Source organism: Zonotrichia albicollis, chromosome Z (genome assembly GCF_047830755.1).
Source record: "Zonotrichia albicollis isolate bZonAlb1 chromosome Z, bZonAlb1.hap1, whole genome shotgun sequence".
NCBI classification, from domain to species: Eukaryota; Metazoa; Chordata; class Aves; order Passeriformes; family Passerellidae; genus Zonotrichia; species Zonotrichia albicollis.
This window is the reverse complement of record NC_133860.1, coordinates 41821904-41827903: the sequence shown is the minus strand read 5'-3', so window position 1 is coordinate 41827903 and position 6000 is coordinate 41821904.

Here is a 6000-nt window from a genome sequence, read left to right as displayed (position 1 = left end):
CTGATGAACAGCACACACAGATGTCAGTCAGTTTCATCAGAATAAATTGAAGTCAGTGTCAATGAATGCTCCACTGATAAATCCCACTTTACATAAAATTAATAAAAATAAGGAAATATAATCCTTAGCTAATTGCAAAATGTTCTGGAATTCCCCTGAATTTTGGAGGGGGTGGGGGAGTGTAAGTAGAGAAAGCCACAAAGCAGAGTATGAAGAGTGATTTATTGTTAAAGGTGTCCTGTCTGAAATTGTGCAATGGTCTGAAAGTATACTACAAAGGGTGGTTTTGTGCAGAAATACCTTGCTTTGCTGAAATGAGTTGTGGAAGACTGAGGAAGACGTCTGTAATGTGCAGCTGTGCATGACCACAAAAGAGCTGTCCTCCTTGCATATTCCTAGGAAGTGCTGTGCCTCCACACAGGGTACCGCACATGATTTGGTATTTCCCCTGCTTTTGCAGCTTGTTGGGTACCTGACTTACCTTTGCCAAACCTTATTCTAGCAAGAATTAGCCCAGAGTTTTCAACCCTGTGCAGTAAACGCAATGGAAATATCGTTTAGCACTCTCACACGTAAGGAGTATCGACTCCTGCAAACAGGCATAATTTTCCAGCTCTCTATTGGCATGGGGTCTGGCACTGCAGCATCATGGCTCATTGTGGGTCCCCTAAACACTTCCACAGTTAGGAGAGTAATTTTCATAAAATTAATATAAATTCACACTGATTTATAGAATGTTTTTGTGGAAAAGCAATATACACTGGAATTTCACCAAATATTTGATAAATGTTTTTCGTGCTAACACATGAGGGCAGCTTTCATTCTGCCTTCTGCATTGAAGAGATACTGGTGCTTTCTAAACAAATACAGAATATTTTTCAGTCTGCCTTTCTGGAGTGAACATCAGATGTAGGGAGCGCTGTAAGCTCAGCATTTGGCTTACAAAGTAGTTATGGAGCAGTCCTGCAGTCCTCGTGCAGGAAAGAGAGATCCAACCAGTGTTGAACTCAGGAGTCTTTTGAGCATTTGTACTGTTTCTCTAAGGAGTGCAGAGGCTGATTTTAACAAATATAAATTCTTAGGATAAACAAAAATTCTTTCTGTGGAAGACCAGGGCAATGCTGGAAAACACTGAGCTTCTTCATCACAAATGCTTGTGGTGATCACTGTCACCAGGAAAGCTCTGGAGAACAGGGTTATCTGACACACAGGAACTCCTTCCTGTGATTTCACAGGTAATCATTAACACATTTATTTGTAGAGGCTATAAGTTACCAACCATTTGTCCGTGAATACATAAAGGCAAACACGTCTGAGATAATCCCCTTTTCACATCAAATTATTTTCAGCCACTTGGAGAAGTTTTATGTGAAGGAAAAACTATAATTTTCTAAGACCAAGCACCACACCTTCTAAAATACGGGAAAAGACAAATTATGATGTTACTGTAACTAAACCTCCCAACACTATTTTACAGTTACAGGCTTACATTTTCGTGTGGCAGTTGTAGAACAAGTGACAATAGAGAAAGCTGAAGTTGGCACTTAAATGTACATGGTGTATATATTACACAGGTAGGAAATTACTCCTTACCTCTTTCAGGATATGCCTATTCCCTGTTGTGTGTCTGTTCTGTGATAGCAGATTAATCAGGATGCCTTAATTGTGTATTCTCTCTGGGTGCAGGTGTTCATTATCTGTATGTTAAAGAGTTGAGTGTCCTACCTGTCCTTATACAATATGGCAACTGGGCCAGTGTGTGCCCTACATAGGTCAGATGGAAAACATATCAAACTAAGGGACCTGGCATGATTTATGCCGCTCCTTTCTGGTGCCCAAAAGCAAAAGGACACAAGTTTAGGTCACTGCAGTGTCCTGCACTCCCATTTATATTTTCCTGTGAAATGTTTTCCTGCCATGCCGAGCTCAAGTTGCTGGGCTTGCATTTCCATATACCTGTGCAAAGCCAGATAATGACCCAAAAACCATGGGAAGCATTTGCCACCAACAGGAGCTGAGCGCCACCTCTCCCTTCTCAACCCCATGGGAGCTGTGGGTGCTCCACTCCTGGCATTAGCCAAGTCACTCATTTCACCTATGGGCAGTATGGTGTCAAACACAGCTGATTTAATCCTTGCCAGAGACTGCAAAGGCACCAATTTAAGCACTTACCTAGGGCCAGATTCTCAAAATGGAGGTGCCCAAGACTGCAAACCAAAAAATGAGGATGTTCAGAAGTGCACTCAGAATTGCATGCAGTATTAGTACAACGTGTCTTTGCTATGCCCTTATTATCTTGTAGATACATAGTGTAATTTATGCTAATAGACTGACTCCCAAATTTACCCTTGCTGTGTTAGTTACTTTTCTAGAAAGTACAAATGGCACATTGTTAGCAAAGGACCAGAAAAAAATGGAAACAGAGGGCAGGGGAGCAGCCCCTGGTGATCCATGCCAGACTCCAGCGCACAGAAAAGTGCCTTATATTTCATTCTCCTTATATTTTCTCATGCTTTTTCAATTTAGTTTTAAATTCATAGGGCTTCATGTGATGGAGCTTCTCTGGTTCCCGTGAGAGATTGCTCCAGAGCTGTATTATATATTTTGCTCTCAGGAAGCTTTTCCTGATTCTTCAACTTAAATGTTTCGTTTGTTAACTTCATTGTATAAGTCCTACTTAAATCTCTCTTTTCAGCCTAAATAACTTTCCCCCTCTCATTTGATAGCTGTACCCTTCAAACATTTGTAGCATGCCATCCTATCCTTCCCTTGTGTAGTCAAGCTACAGATATTTGGGGTTTAACTCTTTTTTTCAACCATTCTTTCCATTCACTTACCCACATTTGTTGCTCTTCTCCACACAATTTGCTCTTTTGTTCAGACAAGAGAGCAAAGGATATTCTAAATGCATGTTTCTCTTGAAAATAAATGCAATGCTTTTGTTTGCTTGCCTCCTTCAGCCACAAATTTTCCCTCTTGTAGGTTAAGCATACAGAGGGGAGCACAAGTGGAGGCAGGATTTGCATAGGCATAGGCATGTAGACAGCCTTGGAGTGACACAGAATGCTAATAAAACTGGTTTAAGGGGCTTTTCTATGTACATTTTTTTTCTATTTGACTTTAAGAGACCATCACTCAATGTTATTTCTTAAACTGAAGAATCTAAGGCGAATGCTTTGACTTGATTTTAAAGACATTGAATTTTTTCTGCTGGTATAAATAGTATGGACACAGTAAAAGTACTTGAGAGAGCCTAATGAACCATTTCTTACACCCCATTACCTTTAGTCTGATATGACTGAGAGTACGGGCACTAATTATCCTCTCTTTCACAGGCACCGACATAGATCTACAGTAGGTCTTAAAACACAATATTCCATACAACTCTTAGCAGTATCTCATGTAATACATTTCTGTATTTTTTTCTAATCGAAATTTAAATTAGAGGCATGCCACTTTCCATCTACCTGCCACTTATATATATTTTATGAACAATTCTTTTAGATTATTTCCTACCAAAAAAAAAGTGCAGGTAGTACACGACCAGTCACCAGAGTGAGTCCTAAAAATTAAAGGATTTTTCTTTGAAAGGAGTGAGGCAACCATACTGCTCTAATGACAGAGAAGCTCTGCACAGTGGAGACTAGCACAGGAAAGCTGCCAGTTGAGGGAATCAAGGGAGTGTGAGACGAGCACAAGATCAGAGCTCATTTCCCCTGGGTCTCTCGGAGAATGGAAAATTGCTTTTACTAGTTTAGCTCTGCTCTTCTGTTCAAGAAAAAAGCAGGCAGCAAGGCTGATCTGGGGGATAGGAAATCATGCATTGCTCTGCATTGGTTTGCATTTCACAGATAGCCTTGCTGAGGTGATGCAGGTGCATCAGGCAAGATGTATGCCTGTCATTGTCAGTGGCTGTGATTTTGAAAATTATTTGTTGGACTTCCCAGGCTCAGGTCATGTGCAGAAGCTTGCCCGCATCCTCCAAATTCTAGCCTTGCTGATCCACCTGGAATGCAAAGTGCAAGGCTCCAACACCTCACTGCCCTGGGGTAAGTGCTGCTCCCACCCGGAGTGCTGATTTTCATGACTGTTACTGAACTTGAACCTTTATCTCACATCAGATGGAAGATGAAGTTTTCTGCTGGTTAACAAGGAAACACTTGGAAACATATGAGCTGCATATTGGGATGCAGATGGTTCTATAAGACAGTACATACATTTATAAAAGAGACATGTAAGGTCATTGGGAACCATCTGCTTTAAATATTTAAATGTCCTTACACTGAACGTATGAGTAGTTTTGCCCTGGACTTGTAATATTAGCCATCTACCAATTTTTTATAATAATGGTGAAACAAAAGAAAAATGGGAAGGTGGGAGACAAGGCATGGCAACCAATTTACAACATCTGGGCCCTGCACAGCCAGCTCAGCAGCAATGCAACCTATCCAGGAGCAGTTTGCTCTTTTTGCAGCGGTTCACCCCCAGGCAAGAGCATGTCCTCTGGGGCTGTCAGAAAGTCCTGTGCTGCTCTGACCTGGCAGAAGGGAAGTCACAAAGCAACCCAACTATCAGGAAACCTCCATGATCCTGCTCATCCTTGGACAGGGTATTTCCATAAGAGTGTAATTTTGGCATTATTGCCTTGTCCAAACAGCAGTCAATGATTTTTTCCTTGCACTAGCCCATATTCTGACTGAGCATTGAAGAGCTATGGCTCCAGAAACTCTTGCCCTGCTGACTCTGCACTGATTTTCCCAAGAAGACATGTTCCCACTTTCTCTCAGTTACCCCCAGTAACAAACCAAAATAAATTTACTGTAGCCCCCTATCTGTATTGTACTCCTTGCATGGTTTGAGAGCCCTGTCCTCTGCAGACAGGCATGCTGGCACGCAGGGGAAACCACCACCCTTAACTGCCCTACGTCCCACCTAGTCAGACACGTGCTTTTTCTGAAGACAAGTGTAGTGTTGAATCACTTTGGTCCTCCATTACTTTACTGAAGTATTTTTCACCAAACAGAACCACCTAGGGAGAGAGAGAGGAGCTGGAGAGCTTCCAGGAATGCAGTAATGCTCCAGCCCTGACTCTCAGCTGCCCCTCTGGAGCCCACAGCACTGCAGTGCTCCCCAGAGCATGGTACCACAGCAGGCAGAGCTGCTGCTCATGCCTGTGCCACCAGCAGAGGAGTTTCTTCATTAATTTTGTGTCTCTGTCTCTTCCATAATCTGGGGACCAGAATCCACAGGTGAAATCTTTAAATGGTTATCCAGCTTCACACCCTTTGCTGGGAGTACACATATACCATATTCATCATACTTACATACATACATACACACATGCATGTATATGCGCATGTGTGTGTGTGTGTGTGTATATATATATGTATATAGATATACATAAATGTATGTACATATTATTCCTAAGGTCACATTTTCTCTCCTGAGGTCTGTCCTTGCACTTCAGTTCTCCTGTTCATCTCTCTATCAAACATAAACAGGTATGGGGATTAACAAATTTACCAGTACAGATGGATTAATTTTAATGGTAAAAATCTGTTACCTGCCAGAAGAAGGAAAGCTGTTTGTTCTTCTCTGGAAATACATGAGGAATAAAATGACTCCCAAAACCATTCATGAATGTTTTTAGTCTGAATCATTCTCTCTCAGACTATCCTGGGCTGTAAGAAGAGCTCTGCCTGCAATTACCAAAGCCTAGGAGCATACCAGTATAACCTCCTTCCCCAACATGAAGCCTTCAATCGTACTATTGAAAATGACAGTTGGTTGTTGTTGCTATTGCATCTCACTGATGTTATGATTTAGAGCCTTGTCTTACACCTACTGAGGAGAAAAGACAAACTCCACCACCTTCTGGGAGCCCCCACGCTCTTCCAAGTTCTCTTTGAGATTGTTTGGTTTAGGTTTGCTAGTTTTTTTGATTTTCCCCAGGAGACCTTCGTCTGTGCTATTACAGATTCACCACATCTATCTTATCTT